Source organism: Ascaphus truei, chromosome 1 (genome assembly GCF_040206685.1).
Source record: "Ascaphus truei isolate aAscTru1 chromosome 1, aAscTru1.hap1, whole genome shotgun sequence".
Taxonomy (NCBI): domain Eukaryota; kingdom Metazoa; phylum Chordata; class Amphibia; order Anura; family Ascaphidae; genus Ascaphus; species Ascaphus truei.
The window spans coordinates 404100099-404115780 of record NC_134483.1 but is presented as its reverse complement, the minus strand read 5'-3'; positions in this window follow the sequence as shown (position 1 = coordinate 404115780).

Genomic DNA, 15682 nt, shown 5'->3' with positions numbered 1-15682 from the left:
TAAATTCCCTCTTTGCAATCAACAGCAGCTAATCTCCATGCAGAGGCCTGTGTTTCCTGAGTACCCTGAGGTCTGCTGCTACTCTCCATGCAGAGGCCTGATCCTGACTCCTGTGCTGAAGCGTTGTTTATCCAGCACTGGTTCCTGGTACCTGCTGCATTCTCCCCTAGCAGAGGTTACCCTTCGTTTCTTGAGGTCTGCTGCTATTCTCCACGCAGAGGCCTGCTTTGGACTTCTGTGCTGAAGCGTTAGTTTTCCCCGACGCTGCCCAGCGGTGTACTTCGGCCAGCCTGCTGTCTCCCCCTGCTGAGACCGGCGTCATGGGCCGAGCCTGCTCCTCACGCAGTGGCCACTTCCGCTCTCATGCTCTTAAGCTGAAGCGGGGAACTTCTGACTACCTGTTGCCAAACTCCTGCTTGAATAACGACGATGCTGCCTTCTCCAATCCTGACCGTGCTATGTACGACTACGAACTGCGCACTCCTGATCCGTCTGCGCAGACTAGGTCGGTGATTATATAACCCCACCTCAGCCCCGCGGTCCGTTCCCGGTTTGTGGCGAGCACAATCGTAACATGGGTGAATCGATGAGGCAGCAGCTCCTTAAAAATTGAAAATCACAAGCAGGTAGAAAAATAAAAAATGTTTATTAGACTACATAAAATATACAAAAACACGATCAAAAACTGGAAACTCTCCTCCCATGCGTTTCACGCCCCCTATAGCGCTGATACTAAACCTTAGAAGAGACACTATCGGGGGTAACTGAGGTTCCACAAACATCTGGCCGGCATGTAAGCCCTATCAGCTGGAGGAGCAGGACAGTGGATGATCGTGAGTACTTCATTACTCCATACTGGAAACATGGGGATTAGATGTAAGCTTTAGACTTTCACTGAGGACTTCATTGTAACCTCATCTGAGGGTTCTAACTGCCTTAATTCTATTATTCCTCATATACGTGTTTCCTCCTATCCTCCTGTTTATATGAATACACCCTCTCAACCTGACCTATGCTCCGTTTTTGATGTAAGTATATACTTACATTTGTTTTTGACTTTTGGTCCTGAGCTTATACTCGGTTTCTCTATACACTAGTTTATTTCCTACCCTGAATAATCTCAATGAATTTACTGTTTTCCCTTCCCTCATAAAGGCTGATGACAAGGCTCTATATCCCTCTTTCTGGTTTTCCTTTTGGCTCCCAGTTCCAACCCATCTCTCACCATTTTCTCATTTAAAGGGCTCCACCCCTTTCTTGTCAGCTTCAGGTCCCCTACTGTGGACAACCATACCAACAGCATTACTGTACTGTATGTGCTAGAATGTAATAATCTGGTCTGTTGAAACAGGGATTCTATGAATACTTCATTTATAAGGTTTTTTTTCTTCTACATTTTAAACTGGTGCTTCTGCGGTTCATACCCTACATATCTCTTTAGCAGTGTGGCGCCTCCATCTTCCATGGGCTCCAGGAACGGAATGTGATCTCCCACGGTAGAACTATTACCTCTTCCCCCAGTAAGGTCATGCACCAGGCAGGAGGTATAACAACAGGAACGGTTTATTATCTCTTCTGTACAGCACAGTAACAAGGCAGGCTTCTGCCTGATGCAGTAACTCTCAGCTACTACTGAAGGATAGTCCCTGGACCATCACTACAGGCCAAGGGCACTTGCAGCCATCCTAGCTCTTCCCTACCTCCATAGCAGAGGGAGAGGTATGGTCCACACTCACTCTCCCCCAGAGGGAAGAGGACTGGAGACGGCCCATACTCAGCCTTTCCGATGTGTGACCTGCCTTCCTTAAGTGGGTGAAGGCACTGCTAAATGTGGGTGGTACCTGCTCTTAAGTACAGTGTCACGGTAGCTAGTGATAGGTTATAATACACACCAAAATATCTGGGTTGAACTGAATACGACTAAGATATAATAAAGAAAGTTTATTCCTTGGAAAAGGTGAACACACAGAATTATACAATTAACGCACAAGATATGAACACTTACTTAGGGTTTGGGAAATGAAGCAATCAGGTACAGGACTGGCAATTCATTCAGGATACAAAACGAAGTCACAATGAATAACACTGGGTATAGGGCTGACCCTCATTTATATAGGGTTTGAGTCCTATACCATAGCATGGGATTACATCACACTAAATCAAAGGCGTCTTTGGTTGATCACTTGCTGATCAACTTGCCCATCATAGCCTTTGTTAAAGGTGTGACACACAATACTTTGCACAAGTGCCCAGGGATTGTTTTCCTCCGCCCTGGCATTCACAAGCAGGGTGGGGGAGAACCTTTGACTAAGGGCCTATTGTAGACCACTTGTTGCACCCTGACCATTTAGCATATTACAGAGCCCATCTCTTTTCCTTGGCTTTTATGCCAGAAACAAAATACAATATATTCTGACAATCATGGTTATATCAAAATAATCTGTTCGGTTGGGCCGAGCGGGCTAGAACTTGCCAGACCCTAATGCCGGAGGGTACTCTCCATTGTGGCCAAGTTTCAGCTCGCTAGGACCAACCAAACCGGAGTTACAGAAAATGGATTTAAATACCTTTTTTACTAAAGATGCATTTCTCCGCCATTGAAGTCAATGGCAGATAACAAAATTCAGCAATTACACCGACTCCTTTCTGCTGATCAGAGAGGGTCTGGATTTGCCATGCAATCAAGCCGGTGCTATGACTATCTGCTGGCCAAATCCTGGCTCTCTAGTTTCCCCAGAACCAGAGTTACGGGGCTACAGTGTTACCCTCTTTTGACTTAGCCGTTTAAACACGCGGCTTTTACCTCCATTGGAATCAATAGGGCCGGCGCCGCCTTAGAATTCAATGGGACCTGTGTTACCATTGGAGTCAATGGCAGGACCCTCCGGTCTGGCGCGACCCTTTCCTGGGGTCATCGACCGTCGGACCCTGTTGGGATCGAGTGGGATGGTTCCTAGGATCTAGGGGCAAAAATAACTTTATTCCGGGGTGCCCTAGAACCTAAGTTTCCCACGCCAATTGCACATGAACTTGACCGGGGATTGATCAAAGCTCTTTTTTGATAGTGTTTCCGCTTTTGCGGTTTTGTGGGCTGGCGGGCTGCCAGTTTGTCTCCGGGGGTTGGCATCGAGGAATCCCCATTGAAACACATTGCGCCATTGACTTTCAATGGGGGACCGCCGATCCTCCTCTCTGGCGCCCCCTGCAGGTCTTCTACGGAAATGGGCCCAAATCGCCGGAATCTCCATAGGATTGTATTGAGTCCCAACGGCGACCTATGGAGAAACTGCAAAATGGCGCCTGCAAAGGCGGGAAAAGGGACAAAGGGCCATAAATACAGAATTCACATTAACCCTTTGCTTCCCGCATAGATCCCAGTGTATGTGTTGGTGCAGACACTGGAATGGGAACAATACATATTTACAGGGGAATACACATTTGGGTGTTGAAGCAGAGTAAAACCACATTACTGGACCGCAGTCCAGTTAACCCCTTGCCTCCCAAATGAGAGCAGGGGGTGGCTAAATGGGGTGTAACCCCTTTTATACCGGGCCAAACCCCCTCTCCCATGACATACAGCCAGGAGGAGGGCACTAGGTCTGTCTCATGATTGGTCATGCCCAGGCCTGATGTCATCGCCTTCCGCTGTCACTCAAGTGCAGCACCTCGGTGGAGGAAAACCCCATAACAACTACTTTCAAGGCCTGCTTATACCAGGACTTACTGCCAGGAGGGAAGCAAACTAGTAGCCACAGATGGCATAGCTACAGACGTAATCAGTAATCATAGTAAAAATATTGCATGCTGATAAACTTTTTATTAGACCAATGTTAATGTTCATTATAATCGTGTAATATGAGTATTGAGACTAAAACATGTTTCCACCCTGCTTGGAAAAATCGTATATAGTTAATATGAGAACCAATGACCTGTATGGCAGATTATCACAGAATATTACTGTAGGATGAAGCAATTAAGACCGTGGTTCTCCAACAACACCTCAAGTCTATAAAGCAGAAACATTTTGAGAAGCAATGAATACGCTATACATTTTTAAATCCAGTCCATTCATGTGTGTTTGTAAATGGTTTGGTTGGTCAAAAAACATGGATTGGTTAGTAGTAACCAGGTAAATTTCAAAACCCATGATACAGGCAGCTGGGAATAGACCTGATTTCATTATTTGGTATTGAAACTTCATGCTGTACATCCTCGGACGAAAATGAACCACAGTAAGGAAAGAGATAAGAGGTACAAAGTAGCAGATTGACACCTTTTTCCAAACAATCGGTAAAGTATGTGTTTTAAAATAATATTTTACTTTCTATGATAAGCAAAAAGTTTGAAGGGCCTTTACAATCTCTATCAAAAGTATTTTCGTGATGAAACTATTTATTAGCCGTGAAAATCACTGTTCTTTTTATTTTAAAAGTTGTTTTCAAACTAATTGTGTTGGCATTGCTAGCCAAACAGGTAAACATGTGTAGCTGATACTGTATGCTTGAATTTAGAGGACCTGCAAAAAGGGAAATACATTTTTCACAAAATATAAATTATAGTTAAGTAAATAATTTAAAGGGGATTGAATCTTTCTAAGGAAACCAATTACACCCTTCATGAAAACAGTTTTTGACCTAATACATGGGACAGCCACTTTCAATGCCACAGCTGCATTGAATCTCAATCACCCCAGTGTACATCTGCATTGCCCAAAAGGCGAACAGCCTGATGGGGCTCCCCAAGAGCTGCTTCCCTCTGCACATGACCAGCATGCTAAGGGTTATCATTTGCTTGTACTTTGTGGAACGTCAACCCCACCCACTGGAATGTTAATGAGCCAAGAGGACACAAAGAACTTTAATGTTCACAGCTACATTGAATTTCAACCACCCAGTGTACATCTGCATTGCCCCAAAGGCGGACAGCCGAAAGGCAGCTAAAGGGTGTGAGCTGTTTGCTGCCGATCGCTCATGTTTGGTGATGTTAAAGCTGCTCTATTTCAATCTGAAACGTATAAGCCCTTTATCCCCTGTACCCAATTATCCAACTATATCTGCCCATGAAATGTCTGTGAATTGACTGTATAACCCTGTTCTTTTAATGTAACCATGTATTTTTATAACTCTGTGCCCAGGACATACTTGAAAATGAGAGATAACTCAATGTATTACTTCCTGGTAAAACATTTGTATACATAAATAAATAAGTAAAACATTTACATCTAATGTACACAGAATATAAAAAATTGTTGCATTCCATGTACTTTCTGTTATCTACAGTATTGTAAAATGGCTTCTTCTTTAAAATGTTTGGCCAATATCACACTGCATGATTTTTCCATCAATGATGTTAGAAAAGTATTACTAGGGCTTTTTGCAATGAAAGAGAAAGCATACCGTACATCTGCTAGGAGCATAATATAAATTGGAACTAAGGCTTAACTGAGGGAAGAAGGAGGAGGCAATCTTTCAGTGACAGAAAGTCCCAAAATAACTTAATGTTGGAATTGGTACAGAAACCATGCATGACAGAAATAGTATACGTTCAGAACGGACTTACTTGTTGGTATAAAAGGATTATCTCAAGATTGATAAAAGTGTTTATTTGCTGCTGGCAAAATAAAAGTCTTTCAACATGTCCCATGCTGCTATTCAATATTTTAAAAGAAATTACTGCCAAGACACTTTGTACATCCTCTTTTATCAAATAATGCATCTTTGCTTATTAAATTCCTAGTCATGATATGTGAGGTAATACATACAGGACACCTACAAGCTCATATTGAACCCCCAAAATAACCACAACATATATATAAGCATATAAGTGTCACAGTGGAGTGCTACTGAGCATGGCAATATATATTTAAAACCAGAGACAGAACATGAAACACAGACAGAGCTCAGTGCACATCCAGTGAAACTTATACACGGTACAGTGCCTAAATATGTATGTATAGATATCTATTAAATAAAATGGTCTTTTAGTTTAAAATTTTGGCCAAAGTGTTGTAAGCCTTTGAGCCACTACACGGCAGGCCACATCTCAAGGGTACCTAACACTAATATAAATTCTTAATAACCTGTGCATTACCAGGAAGAATGATTTATAATAAATCTGTCTTAAATATATATTGCCATGCTCAGTAGCACTCCACTGTGACACTTATATGCTTATATATATATGTTGTGGTTATTTTGGGGGTTCAATATGAGCTTGTAGGTGTCCTGTATGTTTTACAATTCTTGTTCAGCTGGTCTTAGCTGATTGGAGGGTGGCTCCTCCTACCTAATTGAAGCTCACCTCCTCCCACATTAAAATGGTTAAAAGCTCACTCCATTGTGATGCATGCAGTGTGCTGTGAGTGTGTGCTGTGAGTGTATGAAGTGTGCTGTGAGTGTGTGCAGTGTGCTGTGAGTGTGTGCAGTGCGCTGTGAGTGTGTGCAGTGTGCTGTGAGTGTATGCAATGTGCTGTGAGTGTGTGCTGTGAGTGTGTGCAGTGTGCTGTGAGTGTGTGCTGTGAGTGTATGCAGTGTGCTGTGAGTGTGTGCAGTGTGCTGTGAGTGTGTGCAGTGTGCTGAGAGTGTGTGCAGTGTGCTGTGAGTGTGTGCAGTGTGCTGTGAGTGTGTGCAGTGTGCTGTGAATGTAAGCAGTGTGGTGTGAGTGTGTGCAGTGTGCTGTGAGTGTATGCAGTGTTCTGTGAATGTATGCAGAGTGCTGTGAGAGTGTCCTGTGAGTGTATGCAGTGTGCTGTGCAGTGTGCTGTGAATGTATGCAGTGTGCAGTGAGTGTGTGCTGTGAGTGAATGTATGCAATGTGGTGTGGGTGTGTGCAGTGTGCTGTGAGTGTATGCAGTGTTCTGTGAATGTATGCAGAGTGCTGTGAGAGTGTCCTGTGAGTGTATGCAGTGTGCTGTGCAGTGTGCTGTGTGTGTCAGTTTGTCAGTGTGTGTGTGTGTGCAGCGTGCTGTGAGTTTGTGTGTGTGTGCAGTGTGCTGTGAGTGTGTGCAGTGTGCTGTGAGTGTGTGCAGTGTGCTTTGAGTGTGTGCAGTGTGCTGTGAGTGTGTGCAGTGTGCTGTGAGTGTATGCAGTGTGCTGTGAGTGTATGCAGCGTGCTATGAGTTTGTGTGTGTTTGCAGTGTGCTGTGAGTGTGTGCAGTGTGCTGTGAGTGTGTGCAGTGTGCTGTGAGTGTTTGCAGTTTGCTGTGAGTGTATACAGTGTGCTGTGAGTGTATACAGTGAGCTGTGCAGTGTGCTGTGAGTGTGTGCAGTGTGCTGTGAGTGTGTGCAGTGTGCTGTGAATATATGCAGTGTGGTGTGAGTGTGTGCAGTGTGCTGTGAGTGTATGCAGTGTTCTGTGAATGTATGCAGAGTGCTGTGAGAGTGTCCTATGAGTGTATGCAGTGTGCTGTGCAGTGTGCTGTGTGTGTCAGTGTGTCAGTGTGTGTGTGTGTGCAGCGTGCTGGGAGTTTGTGTGTGTGTGCAGTGTGCTGTGAGTGTGTGCAGTGTGCTGTGAGTGTGTGCAGTGTGCTGGGAGTGTGTGCTGTGTGCTGTGAATATATGCAGTGTGCAGTGAGTGTGTGCGCAAAAAAACGTAATTTTTTTTTTTTAATTTGGGGTCCACGCTCAAACCGCTTTATAAGCGGATCTGCGTTATAAGCGGATCACGCTATAACGGGGTTGAGCTGTATTTAAATAATTAGAAATAATTGCCACGTCTTTTAGTGTCATAAATGAAATAAAAATAAAATATTAAAACATTTCTGCATATTTCTCGACTGTATACTGAGCTCGCTCGCTCAGCGCCACCCTGGACAAGGCCTAAGGCTAAGGCCCCGCTCCCTCAGTCAGCGCGACCGCACTGCAGACAGGCGGCGCGCTGACTGGCAATTGACCGCGATAAGCGGTCTGTAGGGAGCCGGGAGCCGGAGCGGGGAGGGAGTGGGAGGGGGGTGTGGTAAAACTTTGCCAGGTCTGAGATCATGGTGCCGTGGTGCCGTCCACCCCCCCCCCCACATACACACACAACACATACACACACATACATACACATACATACACATTTTTCCCCGCAGCTCCTTCCCTGCTCCCCTCCCAAGCCGCCTCCCATCCGTAGCTCCTTCCACGTGACGCGTCAGAGCTGCAAATCACTAGAAGCTTGCAGCATCGGCCGGCTGACGCGTCACAGCACACAGTCAGCCAAGTAGTAAGGAGCCAGCGGGGACCTCCACACTAGAGGAAAGGGGCTGGTGGTCCGCTGCCACGCTGCCGCGCAGGCCGCCGGACGCAGCGGGACCAAAGCCTTACTCTGTGTGCAATTTATTTATACCCTCTGTGTATCCAGCTGCACCAGCCTTCCTCACCATGGTGACATCACTCTTGCTGAGAGATTTATCTCTATATGCTTGATTTTAGTCTCCTCTTGTGTGTGCAGGTCCTTCAGACCATCTCTTTTTAACCCTTTAATAAATTGCACACAGAGTTATGTTATGGAGCTTGCGCTTTTCTCTCTTTTTTCTTTTTAGGTATCTATGTGGTCTCTCTCTCTCTCGCTCTCTCTCTCTCTCTCTCTCTCTCTCTCTCTCTCTCTCTCTCTCATGAAATTGATGCACAACAAAATTTTAGATACTGTGCATATAATTTACTCATGCATACTGTTTGATACATAGGCACAGTTCTAAGTACAGTATCTGCATCAAATCAGTATCAAATATTAGTTATATGCCACTTAATACATAGATCACATAAATTCAGACTCAAGTAGGATTAAATGCAGAATTTCATTATAAATAAATATTAAAATACATAAATAAACTTCAAAGCCTCAAGCATAGTTCTGACTAAGAAGTTACATCCAAAATAAAATTGAAAGATATTATGTTCAAGATGTTATTATGCAATTATTATGTACATATATCAATGTTGACAATATTGGCACTTCTTACTTTGAAATTATTGGTTCCAGATGACAGGAAAAGGATGAATGTAGTCCCTGCATGGACTAGATTGAGTGCAGTAAGTGCAAACCACCTCATAAGTGCTATTTACAGTATAAGGTGGTTTGTGTTCCACTAAAGTTACTAACAAATAGAGCAGCTTTTATATATATATATATATATATATATATATATATATATATATATATATATATATATATATAGCAACTGTAAATATTCCTGTATATTCATTTGCATGTCTTAGACAGGTCTGCAACCCTGTCTTTCACCATTATCACCCAGCAAACAGCACTTCCACTGCAGCAAGGGATTCTGGGAAATGACATGCAAATGAGCACACAGTGCCACTTTTTATCTCATGCTCACATTACATGAGCAACCCTTAGTCAATGCATGCTGCTTTAAACACAGCTTTTAAGCAAGGACTTGGGAGATGCAAAGTCAGTTAACCCACTCACAGACATGTTTCAACCTTGATGGGTCTCATCAGTGTGAGGTTGGCTTACCGACATTTGCTCAAATGAGATAAGAGTAGGTAATCACCACGACTATTAAGGTTATGGTGGGTAAAAAAAGTGACTAAAACCCTCCACAGTAAAGCATAAAGCAACTGTAAATATTCCTGTATATTCATTTGCATATCTTAGACAGGTCTGCAACCCTGTCTTTCACCATTATCACCCAGCGAACAGCACTTCCACTGCAGCAAGGGATTCTGGGAAATGACATGCAAATGAGCACACAGTGCCACTTTTTATCTCATGCTCACATTACATGAGCAACCCTTAGTCAATGCATGCTGCTTTAAACACAGCTTTTAAGCAAGGACTTGGGAGATGCAAAGTCAGTTAACCCACTCACAGACATGTTTCAACCTTGATGGGTCTCATCAGTGGCACTGTGTGCTCATTTGCATGTCATTTCCCAGAATCCCTTGCTGCAGTGGAAGTGCTGTTCGCTGGGTGATAATGGTGAAAGACAGGGCTGCAGACCTGTCTAAGACATGCAAATGAATATACAGGAATATTTACAGTTGCTTTATGCTTTACTGTGGAGGGTTTTAGTCACTTTTTTTACACACCATAACCGTAATAGTCGTGGTGATTACCTACTCTTATCTCATCCGAGCAAATGTCGGTAAGCCAACCTCACACTGATGAGACCCATCAAGGTTGAAACATGTCTGTAAGTGGGTTAACTGACTGTGCATCTCCCAAGTCCTTGCTTAAAAGCTGTGTTTAAAGCAGCATGCATTGACTAAGGGTTGCTCATGTAATGTGAGCATGAGATAAAAAGTGGCACTGTGTGCTCATTTGCATGTCGTTTCTCAGAATCCCTTGCTGCAGTGGAAGTGCTGTTCGCTGGGTGATAATGGTGAAAGACAGGGTTGCAGACCTGTCTAAGACATGCAAATGAATATACAGGAATATTTACAGTTGCTTTATGCTTTACTGTGGAGGGTTTTAGTCACTTTTTTTACCCACCATAACCTTAATAGTTATATATATATATATATAATCAAAAAATAAATAGATGATACCGTTCTGTGGCTAACGAAATGCTTTTATTTGTGCGAGCTTTCGAGATACACTGATCTCTTCTTCTGGCGATGTTCCAATGAATGAAGCAAGGAAAATATATATATATATATATATATATATTGTGACAGAAACCAGGGGATGGTAATAAATTCCGTATATAGGGCTCCCAGGATACTAGACAGTTTCTATCCTGTTTTGCCTGGGAGTGCAGCCTTATAATACATACACTCCATCCCACAGTTTGGCAAGCGCTGGAACTGAGGGATGAGAGATCCAGACCAGAGTTTGTCTGCTGCCTGATTTCTGTCACCTGTCATGCTAATTAGGAATCAGGTATGAAAGACTGATTTCCTGTTTGCTCTGGGCTCCCCACAAGAGCCAGGAGGCTGGAAGGCTGCTGAACTACAGAGGGGAGAAGCCTCTTCCCCAAACAGGTTCAATCTTTCTGTTCATTTGTGTAAGACTGCAAAAGTACCGTGTTTTGATGTTGGAAGTGGAAAAGCCACTTCCAACCCTGAGTCAGGGATATCTAAGTTAAGTTATCGCTCAGGTGAGCAGCTTTTGTTTTGATCTGTTTTCTGTTGTATGCACTGTGGCAGTCTCAGTGCCTGGGACTGAATAAACCAGGCATAGCCTGTTTAAAGGAACAGTACGTGACGCCTCATCATTTAACCTACCCTAAAAGACCGTGTTCTAAACAGTCCCGGACAAACGACGGAGCCCCGGAGTAAGCCGTTTGTCACATATGGTGGAGAATGCGGGCAGAACACTAGGGGGTCTGCGGGTTGAAGAACTTTGAAAAAAAAAAAAAAAAAAAAAGTTTTTTCATCCTCTGCAAACAAGATGGAAGACGTGGTGGGTGCGCTGGTACGCAATGTCGCTGCCCAGAAAGACGCGAATGAAACCCAGCAACAGCTGTTAATAGCCCAGCAAGAAACTAATGCAAACCAGCAGCAGACGAATGCAGCCCATCAACAGCTGCTAATAGCCCAGCAAGAGATTAATGCCAACCAGCAACAGGCGAATGCCAACCAGCAACAGGCGAATGCAAACCAGCAACAGACGAATGAAGCCCTGCAAAACGCGAATGCAAACCAGCAAGAGACAAACCGCTTGCTGAGAGAGGAGCAACAGCGGTTCGCTCAGGGCTTACAGAAGGAACTCGAGATCCTGAGGGGGACTATCAGTAACCTTCCACTGGCAGCAGCAGCCCCAGTACCGAAAATGACCAGGGCAAGCCACTACCTTCAGAAGATGGGACCCTCGGATGATGTGGAAGCCTATCTTCTCACGTTTGAACGCACGGCACAGAGAGAGGGATGGCCAGAAGCTGAGTGGGCTGGTCTAATCGCACCCTTCCTAAGCGGCGAACCCCAGAAGGCTTACTTTGATCTAGAGCCAGCCGAAGCTAACGTCTATGCAAAATTGAAGTTCGAGATCCTCGCCCGCCTCGGCGTAACCACGGCTGTTCGCGCCCAAAGGTTTCACGCATGGTCCTTCACGATGGATAAAGCCACCCGAAGCCAGATGTATGACCTCATCCACCTCGCCCGGAAGTGGCTACAACCCGAGATCAACTCAGCCAGCCACATCGTGGAACGGTTGGTCATGGACCAGTTCTTGAGGAAACTTCCCTCTGCCTTACGCCGTTGGGTCAGTCGGAGTGACCCCCACAATGCGGATGAGCTTGTGGCCCTCGTAGAAAGGTACAATGCAGCAGAAGAGCACCCGCAACCCACAGTCGTGGAGCAACCCCACTACCCGAGGTTCCAGGACTCTTCCAGAGACGGTAAAAGGGTACCGGGGTTAAGGGGCGCTGAAGAGCGGCGACCACCTTCACGCAGCACCAGCAACAGTGGTTCGCACACTAAGGGCAATAGCCAACATGGGGAGCCGGGAAAAGGCTCTAAGTGGGACACAGACTATGTACCTAAATGTGTAAATTGTCATGAGAGGGGCCACACAGCAAAAATCTGCCCACTAAATGATGAGCCCATGCAATGCAACAGCGTGGAACCTTATTCGCTGTTGTCCCAATGTATGGGCCCTAGCCCAGAGGACCCCTTGAATAACCATCTGTGGGCATTTGTAAAGGTTAATGGTAAGAGGGTTCGGGCACTTCTTGACTCTGGGAGCATGGTCACACTAGTGTCCGAATACCTCTTGCCCATTAAGAAGAAACAGGGAAACAGTTCACAAAGAGTGGCAATTTGTTGTATACATGGGGATAATCATGAATATTCCACTGTTGATGTTTTTTTTGAAACAGAGTTTGGTTCTTTAGATTTCAAGGTGGGTATTGTACCCAAACTGGCACATGATGTGTTAATAGGGACCGACTTTCCCCATTTTCTAAAAATGTGGTCCCCCGCTCAGAATAGCGCCCAGAGTTCAATAGCGGACCATAATGAAGTATTAGAAGAAACAAATCCTTTCCCTTTTTCAGAAATGGAGGTTGACGAGGGCCCAAATAAGAAGGGGGAAAAGGAGGAGTGCTGTAAAATTCCCTTCCCCATCACTACTTTGGTAGGGAATACCCCAAATCAAGATGTTGAGCAGACACTTACCACCCCAGAACCGGATAAGACCCTCGCTGACATAGAGGTCAGTCCTGGGAGTTTTAAGAAGGCCCAGTGGGAGGACCCCACATTAGCGGTAGCAAGGGGAAATATACGGGACCAGAATAGTACTCCTGGCCAACCAGATAGGTCACTTGCTTACCCCTACTTCGAGGTAGAGAACGACCTAGTATATCGGGTTGATAAAAGGAAATCAGTTACAACTAAACAATTGTTGGTACCACGGACATTCCGTAACGTAGTATTACACCTCGCACATAGTCATCCATTGGGGGGACACCTAGGGGTGGAAAAGACAAAAGAAAAGGTTCTCCGAAGCTTCTATTGGCCTGGGGTTCTGGCAGAAATTACGAATTATTGTTCCTCATGCCCAGAATGTCAGATCACCGCCCCGTTCAAGGCGTACCGCAGCCCATTGGTACCCCTTCCCATAATAGAGGTACCATTTGACCGGATTGCTATGGATCTAGTAGGACCCCTAATAAAGTCTGCTAGGGGACATCAGCATATATTGGTAATATTAGATTATGCCACCCGATATCCGGAGGCAGTTCCCCTACGTAGCACCTCAGCTAAAAACATAGCAAAAGAGTTAGTAGTTCTGTTTTCCCGGGTCGGGATTCCTAAAGAGATTCTATCTGACCAGGGAACACCATTTATGTCCCAAGTAACGAAAGAGCTATGTAAACTCCTAAAAATCAAGCATCTTAGAACCTCAGTCTATCATCCACAAACAGATGGTTTAGTGGAAAGGTTCAATAAAACCTTAAAGAGCAAGTTACGGCGGGCGGTTGATAAAGATGGGAAAAACTGGGATTGTTTGTTACCGTACCTGTTATTTGCCATTAGGGAAGTTCCCCAATCATCCACTGGCTTCTCCCCGTTTGAACTATTGTATGGCCGACACCCAAGGGGCTTACTGGATATAGCCAAAGAGACTTGGGAACACGAGGTTACCCCTTACAGAAGTGTAATAGAGCATGTTGCCCAGATGCAGGACCGCATTGCTGCAGTCCTACCCATAGTGAGGGAACACATGGAGAAAGCTCAAGAAGCACAGAGGAATACATATAATAAGGGTGCTAGGGTCAGAATTTTTTCTCCAGGTGATAGGGTACTAGTTCTGGTTCCCACCGTGGAGAGTAAATTCCTTGCTAAATGGCATGGGCCATATGAGGTCTTGGAAAGAGTGGGAGAAGTAAATTATAAGGTAAGACAGCCAGGTAGGAGGAAACCTGAGCAAATTTACCATATAAACCTACTCAAGCCCTGGAAAGATAGAGAAGTCTTGTTAACCCTAGTACCCCCAGGTCCGTCAGAGAATCAAGAAACTGACCCAGAGGTTAGCATAGCTGAAACCCTGTCTGTTCATCAGAAACGAGAGGTTCAGAATTTAGTGAAAAGAAACAAAGAAATCTTCTCTATACGGCCAGGTAGAACTAGCGTAATTGAACATGACCTAGTCTCTGAACCGGGGGTCCGAGTTAACCTTAAACCGTACCGAATCCCAGAGGCCAAAAGAAAGGCTATAAGTTTAGAGGTTAAAAAAATGCTAAAACTAGGTGTAATTGAGGAATCCCAAAGTGGGTGGAACAGCCCTATAGTCTTAGTCCCAAAGCCAGATGGTACAACAAGGTTTTGTAATGACTACCGGAAACTAAACGCGGTGTCAAAATTTGATACTTATCCTATGCCCAGGGTAGATGAACTTGTAGAGAGACTGGGCAAAGCCCGATATCTCACAACCCTAGACCTAACAAAAGGGTACTGGCAGGTTCCCCTCACAGAAAGGGCAAAAGAAAAGACAGCCTTCTCAACCCCAGACGGCCTCTTTCAGTATAAGGTGTTGCCTTTTGGCTTACATGGAGCTCCCGCCACATTCCAAAGAATGATGGATAACATTTTAAAACCACATGCTCGGTATGCTGCCGCCTACCTGGATGATGTGGTAATCCATAGTGAAGATTGGCAATCCCACCTTCCAAAGGTCCAAGCTGTGCTTGACGCAGTCCGGTCTGCTGGACTAACTGCTAACCCCGCTAAATGCACTATTGGTCTGGAGGAGGCCAAGTATCTGGGATATTCTATTGGCAGAGGTTTACTCAAACCCCAAACACTCAAAGTGGAGGCGATACAAAATTGGCCAAGGCCAGTTACAAAAAAACAAGTAAGGACCTTTTTGGGGTTAATTGGGTACTATAGAAGGTTTATTCCCAATTTTGCAACTAAGGCAACCCCACTAACTGACCTCACAAAAGCAAGAGGACCGCTAATGGTAAAGTGGTCCCCCGAAACCGAACAGGCCTTTAGAAGCCTGAAAGAAGCTCTCTGTGCCCAACCAGTGTTGGTCACACCTGACTTCTCCAAAGAGTTCGTAGTCCAAACCGACGCATCTGAGGTAGGGCTGGGGGCGGTACTCTCCCAGGAGTCTCAAGGTGAGGAGCACCCCATCCTTTATTTAAGTAGGAAACTAAATCCCCAGGAGAAAAATTACTCCATAGTAGAGAAAGAGTGTCTCGCAATAAAGTGGGCTGTAGAGACGCTCAAATACTACCTGTTGGGGAGAAAATTCCGGTTGGTCACAGATCATGCACCCCTTACCTGGATGT